General features: G+C 34.9%; 1 pseudogene; it reads left to right on the forward strand.

The window, feature by feature from the left end:
* The first annotated feature begins 8,875 nt into the window (after positions 1-8,875).
* Positions 8,876-9,654, forward strand: LOC101705525 (proteasome subunit alpha type-6 pseudogene; annotated as a pseudogene).
* The last annotated feature ends 3,647 nt before the right edge of the window (positions 9,655-13,301 follow it).

The following is a 13,301-nucleotide window of genomic DNA, read 5'->3' on the forward strand; positions in this document are numbered from 1 at the left end:
ATAAAGTCTTTGTAAATAGGGAAGGGTGGAGGGGGTGAAGGGAGGGCTAGGAATGGGGAAAAAATAAGAACCAAGATGCATTATGTAAAGGTACAATTCCCAATGAGAAATGTAATTGTGTTGTATACCTACAATGTACCAATAAAAGAATTTAATACAAAAAAAAATTCTTGTTTTCACTTTAATGATGTTACCTCACTAATAATGAATGCTATTTAAATACACATGGAGTAGATCACTAGTCAGGAAAAGAAAACTAAACTGTCCACATTGGTCACTTCTTTTCTCCATACATGTCACGTGAGCGCTATAGGAAGAATATTCAAATATATCAGTGGATAACCAGAAATCTAAAGTTAATAGTAGTGTGTTTTTACAGTAGCTTAAAGTATATAAGAACATTGATATTTCATGTATTTTCAAATGAGATTAATTATTAGTATAGAATATTCATAGTAATATATATCTATAATGCATAAGAGTTTATTTCAAGTAATTGGCACTTCAGTTAGAAGATTCTATGTCTGAAATTAAAAGTAGTTTAAAAATTTCTGTGAAATGTAAAGAATATTTATAGCAATATAAACTTGTACAATGTAGAAGGGTTTCTTTGAATAGGTATTTCAGTTAGAAAAGTTCATGTCAGATGTTCAGAGTAGTTAAAAATCACTTTAAAATGAGACAGTAGCCTTTCTCATAGTAAGATATCATTAGAGATAATTTGTAAATATGTTGTTGCTGATTGAAATTAAGTTTCTCTTAGGCTTTATCAATAAAATCATGTTATATTCACAAGATGCTATAAATATGATATGTTAATGTAAAGAAACATTAATTAACCCATTATATTGTAACCTAACTGACTTTAAAAACCTCCAAAGAATACATTTGGGTTAATGTCTTTTCACCTTAGAAAGTATTGTATTATAAGTAGATAAAACCAGCTAACAGTTCTATATCTACCAAACCACCTTTTTGCATTTGCATATAAGTTTTCTTTCTGGGAGAGAATGTGCTGACCAGCTGTATTTCCTTTTTCTTGGCAGATCTATTCCTAATTATGAATTAATGAACTAGCCTTCTGGTTTATCATGAGTCTCTTATGAGTTTCATTACCATAGTCACTTCCCCTGAGTCTGATCAAGTCTGTGTTTAATTATGGGGTTGAATTTCTAGCCCTACAAAGCTGAAAATTCAGTTTCTAGGGACCACTAGGCCACTAAGGTATCACATATCTAGGGCCTATGCATGAGTTTCTAACTGATCTTTTAGTATGTCTCTTTAAATTGAAAAAGAAGAAATTTTTTTTAAGTGCAGATAATTCCTTTAAGAAAATTCCAAATAAAAAATTACCTAAGAGGGTCAGTAGACAAGTCTCATGAGAAAGGGAGGACTCCTAGGTTCTATTTTGGTTCTCTAACTTGGCCTATCTGAAAGTACAAAGGGAGGCACAAATCTAAGCATTTATTCCCTGAATCTGATCAACATAGATATTTAGATTTTAGTCTGCTCAGGTAAAAAAAAACCCTGCAAATCTGCAACTATATAGAGGATACAATGGTCATTGTTTGCCTTATCAGACAATTACCTTGTGTCCATTTTATCTGCCTAGATAGACAAAAATATTTGCCTTTTTCTGCTGAAGTCAAATGTTTAAAAAATACAAAAGAAACTTTTAAAAATGATCATCTGTTCATTTCAATCCAGATGACTGTGGAGATTTTTCAACAGTTCAAGAAAAAAAATCCTTTCAATTATATAAATGACTATTTAGAATATACACTGTTAAACTAAAAGTTTGAAGACAGAACATTCTATCCACATGGAAACACATGCATAAAATTATAAGCATACTTATTTTAGGGAATAAAATTTTCACTATTGTTAGCCTGGAAAGGAGACAAATTGCTAAAGCAGCACCACATAAAATGAAATGTGGTTTAGTAAAGAAAAACTGTAAGCCACATGCTGCTCTTGTGATCAGTCTGATCTGATACTGATCTGATCAAAGCATCTCTACAAGCAGAAACTCTGCCATACTTTCTTTCTAATTTTCCCCTGTAGTGTGTTCTTGATAGAAATATGTTCTCTGAGAGCAGAGAAAATGGTCAACATTGGATATTGGTACCCAATGAACTACCTCAAGACAGAAAAAAAAAAAAGAATATAGATGCTTTCCATGGGTGTAGAAGAAAACCAATATTGAGTCTGTAGACATCAGTATTTCAACACAAAGACAAACTACACAGCATGTTCTCCACAACCAAGAGACATGAAAACCAATCAGACATATTGAATATTATGCTACTTTTTCTTGACATATCAAAGTCAATGCTGTTTCATAGCTTTACAAGAGCCCATTCTCTGAAATGCTGATAGAAAATATTCAATAGCCATACCTATATGGAAACTTACAAAAAATTTTAGTAAGCTGAAATATACAATGCTAACATATGTTGAAATAATAATTTAAAATTTCCCTTTTCTGATTATTGTGACACATTTTTCAGAGTTTTTAAATAGTCCATGCTAAATCTGAATCTCATTTGTTGATAAGGATGAGATTGAATCAGAACAAGTGGGACAAGATATACACTGTGGATTTAGCAATCTATCCTCAATAAATTCTAATTGCATAAATCAAGCTAAGAATTTTGGAGAGAGGAAGAGAGCATGACATTATAAACAAAGGAAACTGTCAGTTACTGCTATTATTTGATTTATTAAATACATACATATAGTTCTTGAATATGAGCTATTTCAAGATGACAAGAAATTAATCAAGAATTCAGTTCATTAAATGTTACAAATGCCTCACTTACCATGTAAAATTCAATGTAGCTATATGCTTTCACTTTAATAACACAGACATTAGGTAGATAATTCAAGCAGCAAAAAGAGATATATAGGCAAGGGAAAAATTAACCATTTATTTAATTTAATAAGAAATCATTACAAAACCCATTACCAAAGTGAAAGGGACTAGGAATGTTGCTTTTATTGAGTGAAGTGTCTGAATTGGTGGCTTCTTCTCTAAATGAAAAATTATATCCAGGGGTTCCTATTAGCTGACTCTTGTGATTATAACACATTTTAATGAAAATAATTCTCTGAATTAGAATTATAAATAGTGAAGATTTACTGTCCCCCAGAATAAGTAGCATATTTATTGTTATGTTTTAAGAAAAACATAATTTTTATTTTTTAAAGGCAAACTGCTTGAAGAGAAAAGTACTCTTTTTTGTTGTCATATTTTATAATTTTATTGGAGCTTTTTCTTCTTTCTTTAGTTATGCCACAGAAGATTTAATACTGAACACTGAAATAGCATGATCACCTTTGAATAAACAGCTACAATTTCATGTTTATTCCAATGAAAGTGACTTATTTTAATCTTTATCTATAAATATTATATAGCACCAATTAACATTGCAGTTTTCTGAAGTTCTAATCAAAGTTGCTGAATTGTGTTGAGAATACCAGCTGTCTTATGTCAGATGCCAAAAAAGAGAAAAAAAGTTCTTTTAAATAATTTTTATCATTATAGATATTCAGAAATGTCTATATAAAGCTATATATTCAAAAACTAGTCCAACATTGTATATGCTGCCTTTTTAAACATGTATGTCTTAAACTGTCCTAAATGCATTCATGTGCATTATAATACTTGATTTCAGCTTTGAATTTGGAACTACTAACCTGGCAAAATGAGTCAGAACATATTCCGAAAAGGGAATAGCATTGTGAGCATTTTAAGTACATATTCATATGTTAATATCCAAAACTATTACTTCATACAGACCCATAGAAAATGGAAAATTCCACCTACATTTTAGTCTTCAGAAAACTTATCACTGTATTCACTTATTAATGACATGCAAGTATGAGAAATAACTGCCAATTTTTGCCAATGCATTCAATTTTTCTTAAAAGATAGTTCTCATTCCTTATGTTTGCAGAAGTAAAATTAATGAAATCTAATTTTTAAAAAAATATAAATGTACCATAAAGTTGTTAATCCTAGGAAGATACACAGATAAGAGAAAAGTCACATAGTCCTTGTGTATGTAAAGCCCATTCAGTTGCATAAATTCAAAACAGTAGACCAGAACTTCCATCCTTACTGATTGGGTTGTAACATTTTACTATAGTCCAGATATGTCAGAGATTGTTTCCATGTTTTATCAACATTTTATTCCTAGACTATACATCAGTGTAAATGAAAGCACAAGGGGAAATTCTCAAATTTCATCAACATATTTACATAGTGCTTAAGTATTATACAACAAAATAAACATGGTTACCATTTGAGAAAAATTAAATCAGACAGATGTGATTAAAAAAAAAACAGAGACAGTGGGCTCTATTTAGTCACTCTGTCAGCAAGTTTGTGACTAAGATCTCTTACATCAAATCCTTTTATTATAAACAATTGTTAAAAACAGCTTTAATCTTTTAACTTACAAAGACAAGTTATATCTGGTTAAATAAAAAATAAAGGTATATATGATTAAAAAAATATGCCTTAATGATGAAAACAGAAAGACAGAGAGAAAGAGGATGAGAATATATACAGCAAAGATTAAAGTTTAAGACTGTACTAAATGTTTCTCTTGTCAGGAAGAATGAACATTTTTGCTTATTTGTTTGCATTTTGTTCACTTTTCTGTTTATCAAATTGCTTATTAAATGTATTATATAAATTGTACTCTGTACTTGGCTCCCTGCTTCTCTTAGATTATAGCCAGATAAAACATAATAGCTAGTCTAAAGTCTCACATTTTTCTGAGAAAAAATGCGATGAAATTCTTGCCTGTAAGATCACAAAGAGCTTGGTTGAATTTAAAGACGATTTGGAATTCTTCAGGAGGGCACGATGGGGAATGACACTCATAGAAAATAGCAAGGGGACATGAGATAGCATGGCCTCCTCTGCTTTCACTGTGTTCTTCTCTGCGAAGCTAAAGGTTAATAGGGCACACGCACTCGGTCCATAATATGTTGGAACTGGAACTATGGGGCAGAATCTATTATCTGGCACTGGGTAATACCAGCTCTCTGCTTTACAACAATGCTTTCCTTGGGCAAATCTTCCAGGAAACCTCTAGGCATCCCTGGGAAAAGTCTCAGTTATTCGGACCTCGTGTTAGAAAAGGAAGAGAAAGGGACAAGTCTGAGAGGAGCTAAAGAGGAGAGCTGAAAAGAAGCATGCCACATATAAATGAGGTTCTTTCATACTGGAATCTCAGTATTTAACAAAAAGTACCTTGAAATTTTAGATAAGGCCATTGCTATAATGCTGTCACTGGCTAAAGTACAAATGAGGTAAAATTAAATAGTGAAATTGTTGTTCATGGATGATTTAAGAAATCAATCTTTCTACTACCATTTTATTTCAAACTAACGGTCCTAAGATTTTAATAGAGGCAAAATTCTTTTCTAAGAAGTAATTAAAACCATGCAGCTGATTAAATAAAAGCAAACTGGAAAATAAACACGACTTTAGCATACTGAGCTTTTGAATTTGCTGCAAAAATGTATCCATTGGGAAAACACCTTTGCTATTAATCACTCCCCAATGAGCTTTAAACTAAAATCATCTCTAACCAAGTTCAGATTTTATAGAGTCATTAAGCTTCCTCTGGAATAAAATATCTATTTGCTTAAACCTTGCTGCTAAGTGTTCACGAAAAAAAAAAAACTTGAACATTTTATCTGGTATATTATCAACTTGAAATAGAGGCCAGGTCTGAAGACCCTGGTCCTCATTGGCACTAACTGGCTGTGCAGAGTTTTGTAAATGAATTATCAGTGTATGACTCACCTCCCCTCATAATATTTAGAAATAAACATTCTTGTCCCAGCAATCACATAATTGCATTGGGCTTCAAAGTAATCAATATTTTAAACATACAGTAGGTTAAGATACCTCATAAAATTAAAAATGGCTAAATCATAAAATGATAACAACTATCCAAAATAAGAAGAGTTGTTTAACCAACTTCCAACTTACTATAGTGAACATTCACTATTCAGTTAAGTAGCTTTGAAGATGAGTGGTTATATAAATTTAGTAACACTGGGGGAAAGGGAAGCTTTAGTAAAGTTAGTTCCTAGAATATTATAATCATTGAATGCTCCAGGAAAAATCTCATGTCCAGAAGATTAATCTTGTTCATTCTAATTGTCTGGTAAAGGCTAAAAATATCAACTTTATAATCATATTGTAATTTATTCTATTTATTGACTCTCTTTTAAAGTCAGCAGGCACAATTTTTTATGTAAAATTTTATAAATATTATCAATCCTGGGATCTAGGGAAATCAAGACAAGGACTTAATTAAATCGAAGAGGTTGTTCCAATACTGGGTAATGATTAAAAACATATGGTGATATAAATGCAATAAGAAGAGTTCTATGTGATTTTGACAATATTATTGTATTTTCTTCTAAAACAATAACAAATGGGAAATATTTTCCAACAGATAGATAAATTAACAGGTCAATAACATTAAGTGTAACTAAAATTAACTAGAAAGTCTTTAATAAGCAAACAAATAAAAAAGGTCACTTATACTTTTCAACAAGGTGTCTATTTGTCTTACATTTGCAAAACTAAAAGCCACTCAAATGACTTCAGTGCAAGCAAGCCAGCGCACGCACACGTACACACACACACACACACACATCAGCATCCCTAAGTTATACTTTTCAAATTGAACTTCCAAGGGAAGGAAAACATAATGAGAAATTCACCCTTATAATGTTACCGAAACATCTGAGAGGAGATGCTGTTGGGCGTTCGTGAACTAGGGTGAAGGTGGGAAGAAAATCGTTAAAAATTCACTTTTTGAAAGGAGTAGGGGAAGTGGGAGGGGTAGGGGAAAGAAAAGAAGGGAAAGAAAACAATACAAGAAAAGGAAAAAAATGGAGACAAAGCCTTTGTAAATAGGGAAGGGTGGAGGGGGTGAAGGGAGGGCAGGGGAATGAGGAAAAAATAAGAACCAAGATGCATCACGTAATGGCACAAGTTCCCAATGAGGAATGTAAATGTGTTGTACACCTAAAATGTACCAATAAGCTTAATGAAAAAAAATCACTTTTTGAGTCTGAATTCCTTATGAACACTTTTTCAGTGGAGAACAACTGAGAGCAAAGCACTGTGCTTACAGGCAGCTCCATAGCTGGGGCAGGAAAAAGAGTTAAGAAAGGAGGCAGAGGAGTGGGGAATTCAGAAATGAAAGCAGGGCAGGATGGTGCTGTGAAAGCAGGCAAAGCCATGTTATAAGACAGGAGACAACATAAAAGGCAGAAGGAAAATACAGTCTGAAAAGGAAATCTTGGGTTTTTAGATGATAGAACAAGATAATTTTGGAGCTGGCAGCAATATTGTTGATGACATATGCAGTTTTAAAAAGTATTTGCCCATCTCCCTCAAGTAGAACTATGTTTTATATATCAACAAATACCATACAAATAAAACACTAAAATGGAAGCTTTTTTCTTTTTTTTATTATTTAAATTCTTTTATTGGTACATTTTAGGTATACAATACATTTACATTCATCATTGGGAACTTGTACTTTTACATGATGCATCTTGGTTCTTATTTTTTCCCCATTCCTAGCCCTCCCTTCACCCCCTCCACCCTTCCCTATTTACAAAGACTTTATTGCCATTTTTTCCATTTCTCATCATTTTTCCTTTACCTTCTTTCCTTTCCCCTGCCCTTCCGACTACCCCTACCCCTTTGGACCTTTTCTTCCTATTTAACATTATCAATTACTCATTCTAATCATTGGTACATTTTAGGTATACAATGTAATGTCATTCATCATTGGAAATTTGCACCTTTACATAGTCTCTCTTGGTTCTTATTTTTCACCCTTGTCCAGCCCTCCTTTCAACCCCTCCATCCCTCCCTATTTACAAAGATTTTGTTTCCATTTTTCCATTTTCCCATATTAATTCCATTCCCTTCTTTCCTTTCCCCTAACCCCTCGCACTTCCCCTTTCCTTTTGCCCCTTTTTGGAAGCTTTTTTTTTTTTTTTTTTTTTTTGAAGAAATATACTTTTCTATTTTCTACTTCATTTGGTCAAATAACAAATCATCATATGAACTTGAAAAACCTCTTGGCTAGACTAACCTCATTTTGCTAAGCACAATAACAATGCAAAGATGCAAATCTGAAGTTCATTTGAAGGATATCTGACTCCTCTTCCAGCGTTTGACCAAATAAAGGATCCTAGGGAAGGCATTTGCCATGGCTTTGAGCTTGTAAAACATCTCAAGCTTAACTGATTTTCAAACTTTAAGGTTTCAATGATAATTATTAATTGTGATATTATATATGAACTTTCGATTTTTATTCTATCAACACAGAAATTAGTACAATGATAGCCTGCAAATATATTTTGTAAGTACACGATTTTGATTCCAGGTAGCAGTGATTTTGTTTGTCTGTTTATTGGTGTTTTCTGAATTGTAGCTGTAGGCTTCTTACTTAGAGAGCTTCACTGGCTCCTATAAGTCCTGTTCCTTCAGTCTTTCCCCTGTACTGATCTTCTCTTCTGAGGCCTGGAAATAAGAACAAGGGGGGGGGGGGGTAGAAATGCTGGAGCCCAGGAGACCTGGGTCAAAAATAATTTGTGCAATTTTTGTCTGTGGGATATTGGACAGGCACTCATCTTTGCCTCTGTTTTCCTCATGTCTAAAATCTAAACAGTACTGCTGACTTTATGTAATATCAAATGAAATGCTAAACATATAGTACTATGTAACAAGAACTTACTTTTTTGGCTGCCAAGTTGAGGCAGCCCTGTGTCAGGCATAAAATGCTACTTGGGGGAGACTGCCTGAAGTAGCGGGTGCACCATGTCCCATCATTCCAGCGCTGGATCTGACCACCACATTACCATTTTTTTGCCCAAGGGTCAGTTCTACCAAGTAGAATATGCTTTTAAGGCCATTAACAAGGGTGGCTCGACATCAGTAGCTGTCAGGGGAAAAGACTGTGCAGTAGTTGTCACACAGAAGAAAGTTCCTGATAAATTACTGGATTCCAGTACAGTGACTCACTTATTCAAGATAACGGCAAACACTGGCTGTGTGATGACTGGAAGGACAGCCGACAGCAGATCTCAGGTACAGAGGCCACGCTATGAGATAGCTAACTGGAAATACAAGTATGGCTATGAGATTCCTGTGGACATGCTGTGTAAAAGAATGGCTGATATTTCTCAAGTTTACACACAAAATGCTAAAATGAAGCCACTTGGTTGCTGTATGATTTTAATTGGCATCGAAGAAGAACAAGGCCCTCAGGTGTACAAGTGTGACCCTGCAGGTTACGACTGTGGGTTTAAAGCCACTTCACCAGGTGTTAAACAAACTGAGTCAACAAGCTTCCTTGACAAAAAAGTGAAGAAGAAATTCGATTGGACATTTGAACAGACAGTGGAAACTGCAAGTACATGCCTGTTCACTGTTCTCTCAATTGATTTCAAACCTTCAGAAATAGAAGTTGGAGTAGTTACAGTTGAAAATCCTAAATTCAGGATTCTTATGGAAGCAGAGATTGATGCTCACCTTGTTGCTCTAGCAGAAAGAGACTAAACATTGTCATTAGTTTACCAAATCCTTGAAGCCACTTGCCTGTGTGTTTAATAACAAGGGACCAACATTACGGAGGCCCTTGGATAGAAAGAAGAACCTCTCTTCGAAAGAATCAACAAAATTGACAAACCTTTAGCCAACCTTGTCACAAAAAGGAAAGAAAAGGCCCAAATCCATGCAATTAGGAATGAAAAGGGTGAAATTACAACAGACCCAGCAGAAATCCAAAGGATCATCAATACCTACTTCCAGAACCTATACACCAATAAGATGGACAACACAGAAGAAATGGACAGATTCCTAGATACATATGAATTACCAAAGTTGAACGAAGAAGACCTAAAAATTCTGAACAACCCAATATCAACCAATGAAATTGAAAATGTAATTAAAAACTTATCAACTAAGAAAAGCCCGGGCCCTGATGGCTTCACTCCTGAATTCTACAAGACATTTAGAGAGGAACTGCTGCCACTACTGTTTAAACTCTTCAATGAAATTGAAAGGGAAGCAATAATCCCAAATTCATTCCTGGAAGCAAGCATCACTTTGATCCCCAAAGCAGAGAAAGACCCAACTGAAAAAGAGAACTATAGGCCAATCTCACTAATGAACAGAGATGCAAAAATCCTTAATAAGATAATGGCAAACAGAATGCAGAAGATCATCAAGAAGATCATACATCCTGATCAAGTGGGATTCATCCCAGGGATGCAGGGATGGTTCAATATACACAAATCAATCAATGTAATACACTGTAGCAATAGAGCCAAGGACAAAAACCATATGATTAGCTCCATAGATGCAGAAAAAGCATTTGACAAAATCCAACATGCATTCATTAAAAAAACCCTACAAAAAATTGGAATACATGGTCTCTACCTCAAACTGATAGAAGCCATCTATGAAAAACCAACAGCCAATATCATACTAAATGGTCAAAAACTGAAATCCTTCACACTAAAATCGGGAACAAGACAAGGATGTCCACTATCACCACTCTTCTTCAATAGAGTTCTGGAAACATTAGCCATGGCAATTAGACAAGAGAAAGAAATAAAAGGAATAAAGATAGAAAATGAAGAAGTCAAATTGTCATTATTTGCAGATGACATGATACTTTATATAGAAGACCCCAAGAACTCCACCAAAAGTCTTCTAGACTTAATAACCAAATTCAGTCAAGTAGCTGGTTACAAGGTCAACACACAAAAATCAATAGCTTTCCTCTACACCAATGACAGAGTCACTGAGAGAGAAATAGGGTAAATAATTCCTTTCACAATAGCATCCAAAAAACTGAAATACCTAGGAATCATCCTAATGAAAGAAATCAAAGACCCCTTCTCTGAAAACTATGGCATTCTGAAAAGAAAGATTGAAGATGATATCAGAAAATGGATAGACATCCCCTGCTCCTGGGTAGGAAGGATTAATATAGTGAAAATGGCCATACTTCCAAAACTGCTATACATTTAATGCAATTCCAATTGAGATCCCAGCAGCATACTTCATAGACCTCGAGAAAACAATCCAAAAATTCATTTGGAGCAAGAAGAGGCCCAGAATAGTAAAAGCAATTCTAGATAACAGAGACATGTCAGGGGGTATCACAATCCCCAACCTGCAACTATACTACAAAGCTATTGTGATAAAAACAGCGTGATACTGGCAAAGAAACAGACTTGAGGACCAGTGGAACAGATTAGAAGATACAGAAACAACGCCAGACACACTCAGCCATCTCATCTTCGATAAAGGAGCCAAACACCCTCACTGGAGGAAAGATAGCCTCTTTAATAAATGGTGCTGGAAAAATTGGGTTTCAACTTGCCAAAGATTAAAACTAGACCTATATCTCTCACCATGCACTAAACTAAAATCAAAATGGATTAAAGATCTAAATATTAAAATAGAAACTCTGAACCAGTTGGAACAGAGATTAGGTAGAACCCTTGAAGACATTGGTGTAGGAAAAGATTTTATGAATAAAACCTCAGTTGCCCATGAACTAGCACAAACAATCAACAAATGGGATCTCTTCTTATTAAAAAGCTTCTTCACAGCAAGAGAAACCACCAGCAATGTGAAGAGACAACCCACAATGTGGGAAAAAAACCTTCACCTGCTCTTCCTCAGACAAAGGTCTACTATCTCGAATCTATAAAGCACTTAAAAAGATCAGACCTCCTAAATTTAAAGACCCAATCCAAAAATGGGCATCTGAAATGAACAGACATTTCTCAGACAAAGAAGTAGAAATAGCAAATAAATACATGAAAAAATGCTCAACATCACTGGTCATTTGATAGATGCAAATGAAAACAACACTGAGATTCTACTTCACTCCAGAAAGAATGGCTGCTATCATGAAATCAACCAATAACAAATGCTGGAAGGGCTGTGGGAAAAGAGGAACCCTGCTCCACTGCTGGTGGGAGTGTAGACTGGTGCAACCACTGTGGAAATCAGTATGGAGATGCCTCAAAGAACTAGGACTGGAAGTCCCATTTGATCCCACTATTCCACTGCTGGGGATCTTCCCCAAAGAATTCAAAGAATCATACCACAGTGATATATGTGCACCCATGTTCATAGCAGCACAGTTTCTGATAGCTAAAACTTGGAAACAGCCCAAATGCCCATCAACTGGAGACTGGATAAAGAAAATGTGGTTTTTTAATAAAATGGAGTACTACTCAGGCATAAAAAATGAGAAATTAGAGACATTTATAGCTAAGTGGATGCACATTGAGGCAATACTCTTAAGTGAAATAAATAGGACACAGATGTGTAAATACCGAATAGTTTCTCTGGTGTGAGAAACTGAAAGTATAAATAAGGACTAAATGTATAATAGGTAATGTGAAATAGGAAGAGAAGGGGCAAAGGGGAAGGAAGTGGGAGGGCTAGGGGAAAGGATAGAAGGGAATGGGATTAATATGAGAAAATGGAAAAATAGGAACAAAATCTTTGTAATAGGGAGGACTGGAGGGGTTGAAGGGAGGGCTGGGCAAGGGTGAAAAATAAGAACTAAGAGAGACTATGTAAAGGTGCAAATTTCCAATGGTGAATGTCATTATATTGTATACCTAAAATGTACCAATGATTAGAATGAATAATCGAAAATGTAAAATAGGAAGAAAAGGTCCAAAGGGGTAGGGGTAGTGGGAGGGGCAGGGGAAAGGAAAGAAGGTAAAGGAAAAATGATGAGAAATGGAAAAAATGGCAATAAAGTCTTTGTAAATAGGGAAGGGTGGAGGGGGTGAAGGGAGGGCTAGGAATGGGGAAAAAATAAGAACCAAGATGCATTATGTAAAGGTACAGTTCCCAGTGAGAAATGTAATTGTGTTGTATACCTACAATGTACCAATAAAAGAATTTAATACAAAAAAAAAAAAAAAGAAAGAAAGAAGAACCCCTCCTACTCCTACCACCCAAGTGCTTAGGACTCTGTATAAATAAAAACAGTGCTTTTGGAATAAAGTGCTACTCAGTAAATGGCGCTGTCTACACCCATTATCATACCTGTCCTCACAGCCTTTGTCCCAAAGATTCAGTACTGCTCTAGACCCACTCTTCCTAATGCCTCTCCCCCCTCCTTCCTGTGCCAGAAGCTAGCACAAGTGATTCCGGTGTTCAGTGAAGGGGGAAAGCATCAGGTTTTCTCTATCTAGAGAAGCTG

This window comes from Heterocephalus glaber, unplaced genomic scaffold, assembly GCF_053883595.1.
Source record: "Heterocephalus glaber isolate CG9 unplaced genomic scaffold, H.glaber_assembly_v1.0 deba00001538, whole genome shotgun sequence".
NCBI lineage: Eukaryota > Metazoa > Chordata > Mammalia > Rodentia > Bathyergidae > Heterocephalus > Heterocephalus glaber.